The sequence below is a fragment of the Dipodomys merriami genome, unplaced genomic scaffold, assembly GCF_024711535.1.
Source record: "Dipodomys merriami isolate MVZ:Mamm:240054 unplaced genomic scaffold, mDipMer1.0.p SCAF_459, whole genome shotgun sequence".
NCBI lineage: Eukaryota > Metazoa > Chordata > Mammalia > Rodentia > Heteromyidae > Dipodomys > Dipodomys merriami.
In genome coordinates, this window is record NW_027206023.1 from 624,093 (window position 1) to 639,454 (window position 15,362).

Below are 15,362 nucleotides of genomic sequence, written 5' to 3' on the forward strand. Positions count from 1 at the left end.
GTTCACCCTTTCACATTGTAAATCTCACTAGGGCTGAATAATGCTCTCAAAGAACTGACAAAGAAAGAATCATTCATGTCACACCAAAAGGCTTCCTTCTGTCTGCTCCATGCGGCTTTCTTCCAATAGGCCAACAGGAATGTAAAATCCTGTTCTCAACTATCCATCATGCTCACCCCATCTTTCAATTAATGACACTGCAATCAGGTCGATAGAATGCAATAAGACCTTTGCATTTCTATACCTAGTAATTTGCTGAGTAACTCCAGCCATAAAACGTGACTTGGGGGGAAAAAAAACCCTCAAGGAAAATGAATTTTCTCTTGACGTAGCAAGCAATGATTCTGACCACATGCCCAGGTTCTTCCTTCAGGCCAGGCTCATCAGCATGCAATGATGGGATGCACCTGGGGAAGCAGGATACTGTCCATGTGGGAGAGCCCCCCCGACGCCAACACATGTCTGGTCAACTGGGTCATTTCTCAGGATTGGGGAGCACACTTCCTGGAAATGCACATTAGAGCATCTGGGAGGAAAGCCATTGTTCTCTTCCTCAGCCATTCCTGAACTAGCTCTTGGTGGTCTGTGGCATTCTGTCTGCACAGAGGAACTGGGGAGCGGTGCTCAGTTTAGCTACACTATCAAGTACTGCTGGAGCTAGGGGTTCTGCAGAGTAACAGACATGCCAGCCCCACCATGTGTGAATTGTCTGTGTTGAACTCCGCCACCGCGCGCACTGGGATGGTAAAGGATGAGTTCTCTGTGGTGGGCCTGATACACAGGAGGGCTGGTATAAGATGTCCCCTGTCCTCCAGCACTTCTTCATTTTGGTGTTTCTGGAGCTTTCAAACAACAACTTTAATCCTGAGAAGTAAAATCTTTCTACTACATTGATTCGATAATACAGTTTGGCCCACCACTAGATAACAGAATGAATATTGGTTATATTGCCCAATGTACCAGTGTTTAAATATCAATTCAATCATACACTAAATTAGCACTTTCTTTTTGCTGTGTCTGGGGCTTGCAGTCAGGGCCTGGGCACCGTCCCTGAACTCTTTTAGGCTGGTGCTCTACCACTTGAGCCACAGCTCTACTTCTGGAATCTGGATAAGAGTCTCATAGACTTTCCTACCAGAGCTGGCTTCAAACTGTGATCCTTATATCTCAGCCTCCTGAGTAACTAGGATTATAAGTGTGAGCCACCAGCACCAAACATTAATTAGCACCTTTGAAATTCAGATTTGATTGAATGGTTCATTAATCAATTGATAGTTTGGCTAGGCTGGAGATTTAACCCATACTAAGCAAGCACTCTACCACTTGTTTGACATAAGGTCTTCCCTAAGCTTACCTAAGCTAGCCTCAAGCTCACCATTTCCTGCTTCTGCCTCCTAGATTGCTGAGATTACACACATGTACCACCACACTCTTGATGAACCTTGAGTATTTTACTAGTAAGGAAGGAATATGCTTACCTCAAAAGCTACTATGAAGGTTGAAAGAGAGAATGCATATAAAAGTATCATGTAATGGCTAGTCCTTTCCTCTTCCAATTCTTAGATTTCCACATATAAACCAGCAATTAAAAAAAAAGGTAACCAAACCATGCTGCTTAAATGAGATGCTGCATATAGAACACAATGATCAGTCCAGCACTATACAACCAAAGGGTAGCATCACTATTGCCATACACAGCCAGCAATGTTTCAAAGGCTGAGTGCACCAAGGCTCCAGGAGTGACCATGATGTCCTGCATTCAATCCTAAGTTCCACTTAGCTCTGATCACAGCATTTGTAGAAGACATAAAGGATGAAGACTATGGCCCATGACAAATCACATATCTCAGATCCACATAGGAAATAAATATCCATGGGCCCTGGGACAGACAGGCCATGGACAGTCACATCAACATGCCTTCCCATGAATCCCAACAATATTTAGACTGGACAAAACAAGTTCTGCCATGGAACTATAAGAAGAAATCGAGAATGTGCCATGTGCTGTGGAGGCCCTGGCCACTTGGGGTTTCCTCCACCAGGGGTGGGGAGCTAAGTGTCCACTTCATAAGCACGTGTCCCTCCATGACACAGCCACCAAGAGCAGGGCAGGTGGGATGTAGAGAAAAGGAATTTTTCTACAGTGAAAAAAGTTAAATCATACAATGAAAACGATTGCACAGCATCACGTGAGGAAAACAATGCTACTCTTGCCATCACGTTTATGGTAATTGGTGTTTGACATCTGTACCACCAGAAGTATTTTTAAAGGACTCTTTTTATTTTTTTGTCATAATGATCATTACCTAATGAAATGAGACAATGCATGAGAGAGCTTAAAATAATCACCACAAAATACCATGCTTTATGAAGACATCAAGTTCATTACTTATGCGTGGTTGATAGAAAACACAGGGAAGCTTTTAGAAACTGAAAACCTATTAAGTCCGCCCGTGATGTGGAGAGGATGTCTGCCATGCTCTCGGGGAGAGAAGAGTAGCTCCCACTCACGGGCTGTGTGCACCTTGCCAGGTAATCTGTGCCATGCGAAGTTTGTGTCTCACAACCCCTCAGTCTTCACAGCACCCCTCTGCGGTAGGCGCCACTGTCACCATCACTGTTTTTGCAGATGAAGAGATGGACGCCCTGAGAGGTTAGGTGAGTTGTCCAGGATCACAAAGCCAGCATGCAACGGGGCCAATGTCAAGTCCAGACAATGGATGCCCAAACTGGGCATCCATGCCTGAGTGACTGGTCACCCTCATCTCCTTCTCAAGTTCCTTAGATCCTCATCAAACTGAACTTCAGTACAGAGTGCTGATGAACTATGCCACATGGCCTGTGAATGGACTGTGGGAAGAAGAGAGAGTCTACAGAGCCAAGCCACCAAAGGCAGCCATGTGAGTTCATTCATTCATTTGGGAATTATCACTCTCTCGGAGTGGTCATTTTCCTAGCATCATCCCCACCTGTTTATCATTTCACTACCATAACATGTGGCTGCATCCAACCCTCCCAAGGGCCACATGTTCCATCTAGTGCTCGGGTTTAAATTCTCTGTAGCAAACGGAAGCTTGAAGGAATTTTCAAGTTCATCTCCACGTGGGCTGAAAGACGGAGCTACCCAGCTGTCTAATGATTGTGCAGGTTCTCTGCTGGCTTTGGGTATGCTAAGACAGAGTGTAGAATTGCTGGGTCTCAGGGTTGGCCACACTGTCAAAGGGGCTGAAATTGAATTTGAAAGATTGTGGTTGGGGCATAAGATCCCACCTTGAGACAACCAGGAAAGCTAGGTGGGAGGTCAAGCTGACAAGAGCACCTACAAATTCAAGTGTGACACGCCCAGAGATAGCTGGGGCTCACCTTCAATGAGCCGGTGAAATGAGAAGCAAAGCACTTGCAAGAGAGAAAGGTGGATTGCTTGGGGGCAGAGGGGCAATGCTGTGCGTGCAGGGACAAGTGGCCAGTTCACGGATGCTCAGCCAGGGTCGTGGTCAAAGCCCACAGATGCACCTGGGCATTTTGTTTGCAGAAATTCAACTGGGGTTTACATTTCCATAATACTATACAAGTTAGCTTATCATAAGTAGCCCTGCCACCCCCTTTTTCATGGGCACAAAGGTAGAATTTGGACTGAGCTACACTGAGGACACTTGTCTCCATTCATCAGCCCCTTGGCAGTGCAGACACCAGGTAGGAAGAGTGACAACTAAAGCCCCCCACTTACCAGAAATGGGGAAGGGTGGGTGTGGAAAGCAGGCCAATTGGACCAAACAACACGGTCAAGGCAAGAACATTTCCCTTTATCCAATGACAGAACAACTCACCACCAACCACCACTTCCCACAAGGCATCCATGTGCCATGCAGCCTTCCACTGCAGCCCACACCGCACTTTGAATCAGGATATCGACTGGACTGGACTGGGGGGGAGGCCCCACAATGTGGAGTGGCTGGGAAGGTGGACCCTATTGCAATCTGATCACATCTTTTTTGGGGGGAGGGAGGGGTCTGGTAGTGGGGCCTGAACTCTGGGCCTGGGCACTGTCCATCAGCTCTTCAGCTCAAGGCTATCGCCTATCACTTGAGCCACAGCGCCATTTCCAGCTTTTTTCTTTTTGCTTATGTGGTGCTGAGGAATCGAACCCAGGGCCTCATGCATGCAAGGCAAGCACTCTACTATTGAGCCACCTTCCCAGCCCCAGCTGATCACATCTTGAACCTATCAAGGCCAATAACTGGTTCTGTGCTCTTCAATAGCTTTCAGTACCTATTGGAGCCTCTGTGCCCAGCCTGTAAAGTGGCATTGAAATGGACTTCACCCCCTGGCTCATTGTAACAACGCAAACAGAGAACACCTCTGGACTCTACACAGCCCTGAGGTGTGTGCAGAATTCACGTACATGTTAGCCTGTGTTAGAGACAACCTAGGGAGTGTAGGCAGCAGGACCAAGCCTGCGCCCCTGCACCAGTCCCATCCTCTCTCCTCTGGAAGATGGCCGTGTTCACGGGGTTGCCCTGCAGAAGGTTGTCATGATGATCAAAGGAAACAATATCCTTGGATACCCAGAGGTGTATGGCTCATTTTAGTGCCCAGAATGTGAAGCTAAACCCTTAGGTCAAAAGTCCACCAAAGAAAAAGAAAAACACAGAATAAGTAGGAGTTTCTTTCCCTTTGGTGTGCGCTATAGTGGGAGTTGGTGTGCTGAGTTCAGTTTCTCCTCCTTAATGGTTTAGAAGTCTGTGCTGCCATGCCACAGAGCTGGGACCATGCTGGAGCCATCCGCCGGTAACCCCAGCCCAGGTGCCCCTCTGACGCAGGGGTGTGGCAGCTCCAGGTGCTCTGGGTGCACACAGCGGGCTCAGGACGCCTCCCTCCAGGCATTCTCAATTGTTTTATATTCCGGAAGAACTGCATGAACTCTTCCAACAACAATGATTTGTTCATTCTGAATACGAACAGACTAGGAGCAGAGGGCTCTGCCTGGGCAGCATTCAGAGAAACCACTTCTCCCCCCAGGGTTCCCTGGCTTTTCCATGCAATGATACCACAGTCATTTGCTACTCAAGGACAAAGGCTCCTCACCCCTTTTTAGAAGAATCAAGGACTTAAGCTTGCTGAGAAATGTCCTGACACTTGAGTGACACCACCAATTCTTTTGCTTTTAATTTGAAGGTTGTTTTTTTGTCAGTTGTGAGGCCTGAACTCTGGGCCTGGGTGCTGTCCCTCAGCTTTTCAGCTTGAGACTAGAGCTCTACCACTTGAGGCACAGCACCACTTCTGGTTTTCTGGAAAATAAGAGATAAGAGTCTCATGCACTTTCCTGCCTGGGCTGGCTTTGAACCACGATCCTCAGATCTCAGCCTCCTGAATAGCTAGGATTACGGGTGTGAGCCACAGCACCCAGCTTTAATTTGGCTTTTTCAGGTAAATCTCATAGTTTTATCCAAGTGATCTATGGACTGTGACCCTCTCATTACCTCCTCTTAAATAGCTGGGCTCCACCGGCGATACACCAGAACCTTTCCTAGAGCCCTTGTCCATTTAGGTTTCCAATATAAGTTTTGTGAAAATAACTGAAGCCCATTTCTTTTAGATGTCTTCTTTAGTTCAAATTTCTTACTATTTGCATGAGCCTACCCTCAAATTAGCTATGCCAGCCAAGATCTTTGAAGTGCCACATATAAAGCTTTCAGGCTATAATCTAAAACATATGTTGCACAAAGGAATCTATTTCTTCATTGATGTCCTGAGTACAAGCAGACAGGCAAAGCAAATGCCTGTTGATGTGCTTTTCCCTCATCTTGTTCCTGCCTGGGTCAGCATCTGACCTTCAGCACATATAGGCTCCCCACAGTCTGCACAGCAGCATTGCTTCCTGGTCCTGCCTGTGGCCCCTTTGCCATAGCAGAACTAACTTGTAGCTTAAAGTCCAAAACCTGCCCAGGAACTCATAGAGGAGTTACCAGTAGGAGTCAGGGTAGGGTAGACCATGTTTCCTGAGTATATAATGGCTGCTGCTAATATTCTTTCTTGAAGAGGATGCTATAATATTGCTGTGAGAATAGAGCCTCTATATCTGAGGAATTAGGATGTAGTTAGAAAAAAAAGGGGAGGAAAAGGACTCATAGGATTTAATTGATAAAAAGTGAATGTAAATGTGGGAAGGTAGCTCAGTGGTAGAGTGCTTGCCTTGCATGCAAGAGGCCGTGGGTTCGATTCCTCAGTACTACATAAGCAGAAAAAGCCAGAAGTGGCTCAAGTGGTACAGCGTTAGTCTTGAGCTGAAGAGCTGAGGGACAGTGCCCAGGCCCAGAGTTCAGGCCCCACAGCGAAAAAAAAAAGTGAATATAGTTTCCCTTTACTGAACTTGTACACTAATGACCTAGGGTAAAACTTAACCGCTCTGCTTTGCTTTCTCTGTTTAGGAATTGGTGACTTTTGACTCACAATGAAACTGCAGAGCTTCAGTGAAATAATGGATGAGAAAGCGGAGTGCACATTCAGAGTGCAGCAGGAAAGCATGCATTCATTCAGAATTCGGGAAGTATACAGAACATAAGAACATTCACCCTTACTTGTGCATACTCAAGGAAATAATCCTCAGTTAAGATTTTTTTTTAAATAAAAAGACATTCTGTGAAAATGTCAGGAAAATATTGAGGAAATATAGAGACAAGAGGCAGTGGGGGGTGGGGATTTAGCTTAGTGGAAGTGCACTTGCCTAACAGTAAGGTCCTCAGCTCTGAAAATAAAAAGAAAGTTGTTTGATTGTCTCTGTCCCTGGTGTCAGCTTCCTGTTTCCCCTCAGGTGTAAGTAGCTCTATGGGCTTTGTCTTGGTGCCCCAGCCTTGCTTTGCAGAATTTCCACACATAGTGTATGCAGCGTGAACCTGTGTTTAGTCAACTTCATCTTAGAATTCCTCTATGCATCAGGACATAGGGTATTATTGTTAGCTATGTGCTTACACACAATGGTCAGCTTTCTTAATCCCAGGTGGGTCAGTGGCTCAGAGACTGCTTATGAAAAATGCTCTTGACATATGCGGATTCTAAGATACATGTATTGCTCCTGCCAAAATGTTGTCCCTGCGCAGAAAATGAAAGGGACAGCATTCTGAAGGCACCTGCAAGGTTTCCTATTTGGTTTCTCCCTAGCTCTCAGTGGGCACTCCACAATCTGGTGACAAAAAGACTAGTGGTAATTCATGACAGAATCCCGAGCAAGCAGCCCACTTAAAGAGTCATGCAGCCCATGTTTTCCCTGGGTCTTTCAAGCACCCACTTCCCAGAGAAAAGCTTCTGTCCTCAGTCAAATGAGTGCCCTTTCTGCTTCAAGTATCATCCAAAGCCGCATTAATGAAACTGGTGGTGTTTGAAGACTATTCAATATAGATTTGCATGGCTATGACATGCCAAGCAATGTTCTAGAAAGACTGTGGTGGGAACCGAGTATGCACACCAAACACAGACACACACATGCATGCACATACATACAAATGTGTGTGCAGTAAATCCACAGAAGTGAATATGCAGTAATTGGTCATGAGAAGTGTTAAGGGAAAGGAAGTATAGAGGAATCAAAACAGCGGTTGAAAGAGGTGATATTGATGAAGATATATTGTATTCTTAAACTGCTGTGTTAGATAGCAATTCCTTTGTATAACTCCTTAAAGATAATAAATAAAAGAATACATTGCTTTTAAAAGTAAAAGCAAAGAGTTGCCTGGCACTGTTATCTCACCCCTATACTCCTGACAACTCATGAGGCTGAGATCTAAGGGTCCCGTTCAAAGTCCTTGACGGATAAAGTCAGTGAGACTCAAGGGACTGAGCATCATCCATAAACAGAAGAGCCAAACAAGCAAGAGGCCATAAGTTCAAGACTAAGGTCAAACACAAAAAAGGGAAGAAAAAGAAGGGATGGAAGGGAAGAAAGGAAGGAGTGAGCACTTATAAAAGTCAAGTTTAGAGAAAAATAAAGAACATGTTAAGTGTGTATTCATATGGTTCCTCTATGGTGGATATAGTAATTACCATAATTGCTATAAATAATCTTTACAGAAGATAGACCAACTAACTAATGTGACAAATAAGCAGAAGGCAGGCTAATGGTACTAGTTATATATATTGATCATTAGATATTATACCAAACAATTCACTTTTAATCCCCTGGACTATGGGGAGGAGCTAACACTCCACTGAGAACAATGAAACCATACAACAAAGCCATTAGCCTGGAGTTACCAGTCAGTGACAGAGCCCAATACCACTCAAGGTTTCTAAAAGTTGCCTTTGGCTACAAACTCAGGGTCACTATCAGACAGATCTATCCCTCTAAGAAAAGTAAGGAGGTTCTTATTTTCAACTGGACTTGTAAAGAGATTTGCAAAATTTAATCTTACCTCCTTGCTCCAGACTACAGGGATTTGGGGAGCAAGCACCCAGCATTCCATAGCTCTTAACCGTTCCTTGTACCTCTGTGTCTAAGACAAAAGAAGCTATTACAATTTATGAAGACAAGAAATGCAAGACAAACCTGCGGAGTGATTCAAGTATGAGCTCAGGGGAAAAGACACCCAGGCTCCTTAGACCAAGGTTACTGACAAAGATTCGGGGAGAACCTAAACCAAGCCTGGATGGCAAACCCAGCAGCAAAAACCGCCGAGGTCTATGGGAAGGCCAAGTGAGTGGAAGGCAGGAGAGCAACAGGATGGCTCGGCTCGCCCCTCAGCAGCAAAGAAGAGCAAAACAAAGCTCCCAAATTCCACCCTAGTCCCAGGCAATTTAATACATTTTAATTATTTATAACTTGCTGTATTCCAGAACTGCTCTGATAAACTAGGTGTAGGAGAGAATGGGAAAGTAGAAAGATATGGATACCAGCATACAATGGAGACAGGAATGGAGTTAATACAGAAATACACAATGAGTACCACGTAATGACCTCTGTATTCCAAGGGGAGGTGGGGCAGGGTAGGAATTTAGCTTGAGACTGGCTTCCAGCCAATCAAACCATGATACAGATCACAGAGTCCAGAAGAGAAAATAGCTTGCCGTCTTCATACATAAGGCATTGTTACACCACGCCTCCACTCCCCACAAAGCAATCCCTCCCAACTGTGACCACAGCGGAGAAGGATATCCATCCTTTACTCTGAAGGGAAGACTGGATGCAGTGGACAGAACACCAGTCCTTCTCTAGACGGATGACCCTGCTCGTTCCACTTAGAACTTTGCATTTGGATCTTTTCCCAGGCCAGGACTATGCAGGAGGCTTGTCTCTCAAAACTCGGGCAGTGGGCCGCAGTTAGAAGCCCCCAGTCAGCCAGATGACCACAGGGTGGACAGCTGCTGCTAAGCTGTGAGGTTCAGTGAATAACGGGTATCTCATGTATTTATGACTTCCGATGCCTTTAAGTTATAGTGTGTTTATTGTAACAGTAAATCCATTTGTGAGCTAACCGAATATGCCCATTCCCAAACTGCCTTCTCTTTATCTGGAAATAACTCACTCATCTTTTCTCTTCCTCCTCCTCTTCTGTTTCCTCTCCTTTCTACTTCTTCCTCTTCTCATACTCCTCTTCCTTTCCTCCTCTTCTCCCTCCTTTCCCATCTCTTCTTCCTCCTCCCCTCTTTCTCCTCTTCCTCCGTCTTCTGTTGCTGCTTCTGCTCCTCCACCTTCTTCTTCTGCTTTCCTTCCTCCTCTTCCTCCTCCTCCTCCTCCTCCTTCTCTTGCAGTGTAGGAGATTGAATTCAGGGTCTCATGTTTGCTGGGTAAGACCTCTATCACTTGAGCCACACCCCCAATTCTGTTTGCTTTTAGTTTCTTTTTTTAGATAAGATCTCTTCTTTTGCCCAGACTGACCGCAGATCCTAATCCTCCTACCTTCATCTGCCAAGTAGCTTGGATTACAGGTATGTGTAGTGATACATGATGAATAAGTGGTTTTTCTCATCCAGATCTTACCATTGAAGGGCCGAAAGCATGTGTCTTCTTTACCATAATGGCCATGGCATGCAGCTGGTACCAGCAGTAACAAGAACTTAGCAAATATTCATCAGACCATGACAAGACAAAAAGCAGATTCAAAACACAAAAGATAAGGCTGTGATGAGCACCTGCCACGTGGTGGTGGCCAGCTTACCCAGGGTGAGGCTCTGAGGTCAAACCCAAGGCCTGTCCACACAGCTCTCCCTCTGCTCCAAGGGTTCTGACATATTTAGCTGATTGACCTTCCTCCTGAACCTAAAGCATACCATCCACATCCTCAACTGGAACCAACAAGAGCTGGTCTTTTTATTTTTCAAGTAGGTAGCCTGGATCTAGGCTTCTTTTCTACCTGAGTATTTTAGAAGAGTTCAATAGATCAGTCCAACATTCATTTATCTTGGACTGTCATTTTGATCTATCTTTTATACAGGTTTATACAATTCAAAGGAATTGTAGTCCTCATTATTTCCTCATTGGTTAATAAATTATTAAGAAGTTAGTTTGATGGGGCTTTTTAAGATGGGGGGGATCAACCTTTGTTGAAGTTGTTAAAAGCAGATTTTCCTCTTAAACACTGAGATCAGTTTTTGTTCAGTTTGGTTTTATTTTTTTTAGAGTGAAACCTAAATATACAAACACACCATTGCCTCTTAATTTCTATTGTTTGAAGTCTTTGATTAAATACAATTCCCTGTATAGCTTATCTGAGTTCCCATGGGTATACCTAAGATTGCATTGACCATTCAAAGCCATTCAGCAAGTAAGATATGAAATGCCTGGGACACTTTGCAGCAAATAGTGAAAGTTCATTCAAAGTTTTGGTCCTCCACAGCCACAAAGAGATGTAGGGTGTACAAATAGAATGGCTGATTCTACTCCCTGCAGGCTGCACCCAACATGGTGGCCTTCCCTCCCATCTTGATAGAGATCTTTCACCTCACAAGTGGTTCCAGAACTCAGGTAATGAATCTTTGAAACAAATCTGTTCGGAGACAATTGCTATTATCTTCTAGGAGTCAACAAACTAGCTGTCAGCCAGCCTTACATTTGGATACTACTGAAAAGACACAGTATGACAGTTCACCAGTTTGTGAGTTTGTGTGAAAAGAGGAAACTATCTTACAGCAAACAGTCCATGCCAGTTAAGAAGTCGCTGGCACTATCAGATAGAGGGAATAGAAGAGCCCAAATCATTGTCAATAATCAGTTTCCTCTGTGCAATTTCTCACCCTCATTTTGCTCATGAGCTATGAACAGGAAAACTCCTGCAAGTGAACCAGTCAGCAACCATCACAAAGCCTCAGGATGGAGGAGAAGAGAACTGATCTAATACATTCCTACAATAAATTCATACATTTGTTACTCCAAACTCCTGCCAAATAGATCGTTTCATGAGGGCATAATCTGTAAAAGATTTCCACGGTTGAATGTTTCAACTCAGTACTTTTGCTGCTCTGACACTGAGACTTGTCCCATTGTCACATAAGATGGCGATGTACAGAGAACAATGTCTGGAGCTCAGGCCGCCTGGCCCTCCCCTGTTCACTACTCAGGGTTGAATCTTCTGTACCTCATTCTCTGAATCAGGAAATCAGGAGCGGAACCTCTCTTCTGAAGTTGTGTTGAAGCACATATGTGCACGTACGCACACCCCTCCACACACAAACTGCACGTACGCACACCCCCCCACACAAACTGCTCTAAAGAGTATGTGCAGTTTGCCCACTTAAGAAACAATTCATAAACACTCTTGAATCCCCCAAAAGAAGTATAGTAAAGTATCCCCCAAATGAGAGGTAGAAGGAAAGAAGTTTCTAGAAGCAAAGTAGGAGCCTATTCACAATCAAACTAAAGGGAAGGAACCAAGGATAGCCAGAAGGGAAACTCACAATTCATAGAAAATGAAGAGTGTAAGCCACAGAATCAGAGAAGGGAATGCAGCAAAGGGCAGGGGGGTTGGCTGAGTGGTTGAAACTTCTGGAATGAAAAGTTCTGGACAGGAGTGAAGCCTGGCATGGACTCAAGCCCCAGGCATCCCCCAGGAGTTGGTGGAGAAACAGATTCCCTAGAGAAGACAATCTGGTCAGATATAACCTGTTGTTCTCTGAGAGAGAGAAGTTCCAGTGTGACCGCTGCTCACCACAGTGACCCAGGGCCCAGTGGCAGGATGCCTGCCCTGTGCCCTGACAAGTCCCACCTGGGAGAGCGTCTGCCCTGCCTCAGGGCCAGTTCAGGCCTGCCATTGTACACAACAGCCCTTGTTTCCTCCTCTAACAAGCAGCTCAATATCCAACCACCATGGGAACCCAGTCCGAGAGGCACAGGCATGATGGAGGGGAAGCTGCCGAGGCAAGCATTTGGAAAGGAGTTGAGATCACAGCAGGCAAAGCAGCCATGAGGGTGTGTCTGCAAGGAGTCCTTAGCTGGGTAAGGGAAAGAGGCCAGTGCAGGTGGGCAGGGCACTTCCATAACCAATTTGATCATCTAATAAAGCTGCCTGTGGTGGATAGATGGCTTCTGATTTGACATCTGCAACAGAATAAGGGGCTGCAAATTCAATGAATAGTCTCTGGCCAGAGAAATAAGGTCAAAAGCTTAAGTTTCTGTACTTCCAGTGGTTCCTGGTATCTCCAGTAAGTATACTAAATTAAAAGACATCCTAGGGTTTTCCCTCCTTCTCTTCCCTCCCAAAGGCATTTGTGGTCCCTATGGAGTTCGCAACCCCCTGTAAGGCAGTCGCCACTTCTCAAACTCCTTGCATCCGCTGCAATATTTAGGCATCATGCCAGGAATCCATGACTGGTGCCTATAATCCTTGGTACTCAGGGAACTCAGATCTGGAGGATCACCAGTTGAGGCCGTTCTGGGAATAGAAGTCTGTGGATTCAGCTTAGGTACACCTTTACAGACATAGGCATTTTCTCTGTCTTGCCACAGCCACCACGGTATGCCCCCCCCCAAACAGAAGGTCCTGTCCACACAAATATGTTCATGGTGAAAATGGACACTCAACTGGTGCCCATCAGAGGCAGAGCTCAAGCTCATGGTCCGTGGCTAAGTATGAGAGCCTAGGAAAGAATCCACAGGTGCTCTTAGAGTGACTACATGGCGCAAAGTTCCTAACTCCATGGGGGAGGGGGGGTCTCAGAACTTCAACTCTGTAACACATGATCAAACCATATCACTCTACACCCCAAATTGAAATTCTGCATTACCCTGAAATGCATTACTACACTGGGGGTTGGGGGGGGGAAGGGAGATAATCTGAGCCATCAACCAACGATACGTAGAGTTGAATAAACAAGAGAAGGGGAAAACAATTTCAATGATTTCCACACTGCAAGTGTCCAAAAGATAGGGACTATGGAACCTTCCTATCTCCACCATTCCCTACGAATATTCTCATCACTTCTTTCAGAGAATTCTGAAAGAATTGATGAGTGAGAAAGAACTTCTCACTCCTAACAGAGGACTGAAGAAGCACAGGTCCTGAGAAGTCAGGTGCCTTGGTCCTTCAAGTTCTATGAAATAGACGTCTAGATTTCTCCACATCTATTCCTGCATTGCCTGGTTTGGCTTTTGTTTGGAGCAAAATGCTAAGCAACAAAGCTTCCTCAAGCAGTCTTCTCTTCTGGGGGGGGGGCGGGATGAATGTGTGGAGCCCCAGTTGCTAAGAATAGCTCAGAACACCTTGGAAGGAGCTCTGGATCTGAAAGGAAGCCCACTGTGGAGTGTATCTCCTTCTCCCCAACCCATCTGTCATTATGAATTTCCAAAAGCGCATCAGAGATGGTTCGATGTGTGGAGGCATGTCTTTTCTCCTATTTCCTTTCAAACACTCAGCTACGCCAACTATTTTTCCTTCTCCAGTGAGGTGCATTTTGGTAACTGGATGATGGATAGACCTTACAGAATCCTCTAAGGAAGAAAGAAAGCAGCAAGAGCCAGGAGAACTTGCCGAAAACAGCAAAGAAATGTAGGCAGTTCCCAAAGGATTTCTTTAACCATATACAGAAAAGCACAACTTTCAATTCACATGACTTTCCCCAACTTTTGTTTTCTAAACTAGGTAACAAAGATTAGAGTGCCAAAAATGACTGGAGGAAATTTTTGTGGGAATGCATGGGTATGGAAACACACTGCGTGGAAGGAGTGCAATCATCCTGAAAGTCTCCATTTCCAAGTCTTTGCAAACTCAAACTCAGGGGCTCTGTTGTCTAATACACAGATAAGCTTCCAAGAAGAGTTTTTGTATTTCAAAGAAAACTCTCCAACAATGATTGTTTCTTAAAAACAAAAATAGAAGTAATTATCTATGGGTTATAGAGTGTGGTTGTTTAAAATTATTTTTCTTATTTGTTCATAACAAATAAGAAAACATGACTTTTTTTATTAGTATTTTGATGGGGTTGCACCCAGGGTAACAATTCCAGAAGTCAGGTTACAAGTACAATGCTTCCTGGGCGACACCACCCCTTCCTTCTCGTTCCCCATGCCCCCCTCCCATCCCTTATTTGTGGAGCTGCTGCTCTGTCTGGAGACAATAGGAGGAACTAGTTGTGGCCAGAACAAGTCAAGCCTTGTGCCTTCGTGGAGTTTAATATAGTCTCTAATTGAGAAAATCATAAACTTACGTCATAAGGGCAACTTGTTACCTAGGTGCCAAAGCAAGCTAAGGTGTCCCAGGCACATGGGACGGACCAACCAACCTGTCCACAGCTGTGCCTCAAGCTGATTTCCATCCTCACTGCTCAAAAACCTCACAAAATCCAAATGTGTCTATGATAGTCACTGCCTGAAAACAGATACACTGAAGCTACATAGTCCAGTCCTCCACCCACTCATCAGGAGCTATGCCTGCCCCTAAGCACAGAGTCATTACCAGTCCTGATTCCTGACCAGTTCTGACCTTGCTTGGCCTCACACTGCCATTTGCTGATGACCAGGGTCCCTTCCATTTACAGCAGCCATGAGGATGTGTCTGCAGTGAGCCTCCAGCAGGACTCCAAGGAGTTGGGGGGTGGGGAGGGAGAATGAGTGCCATGGGCAGCTGACATTAATGATCCAAGTATGCATGAGAGGTGCTGATGGGTCAGCCTGGAAGCCGTATTTGAAAAATAAATAAAGCAAAAAGGGCCGGAGGCATTGCTCAGATGATATAACTTCTGTCTAGTAAGGGCATGGCCCTGACTTCAAAGCCTAGCATGCAAAGAAAAACAAAATGATGGCAGTCATGTCCTGACCCTTTCACTGTCTGTTACGCAGTGCTGGGCTGGGTGACCCCAATGGGCTGTGACTCACAGCCTGCCTCTGGGACTGGAAGCCTAGACTTCAATCTGGTGGCCTCATGCTCTTCCTTAGCGTTTTC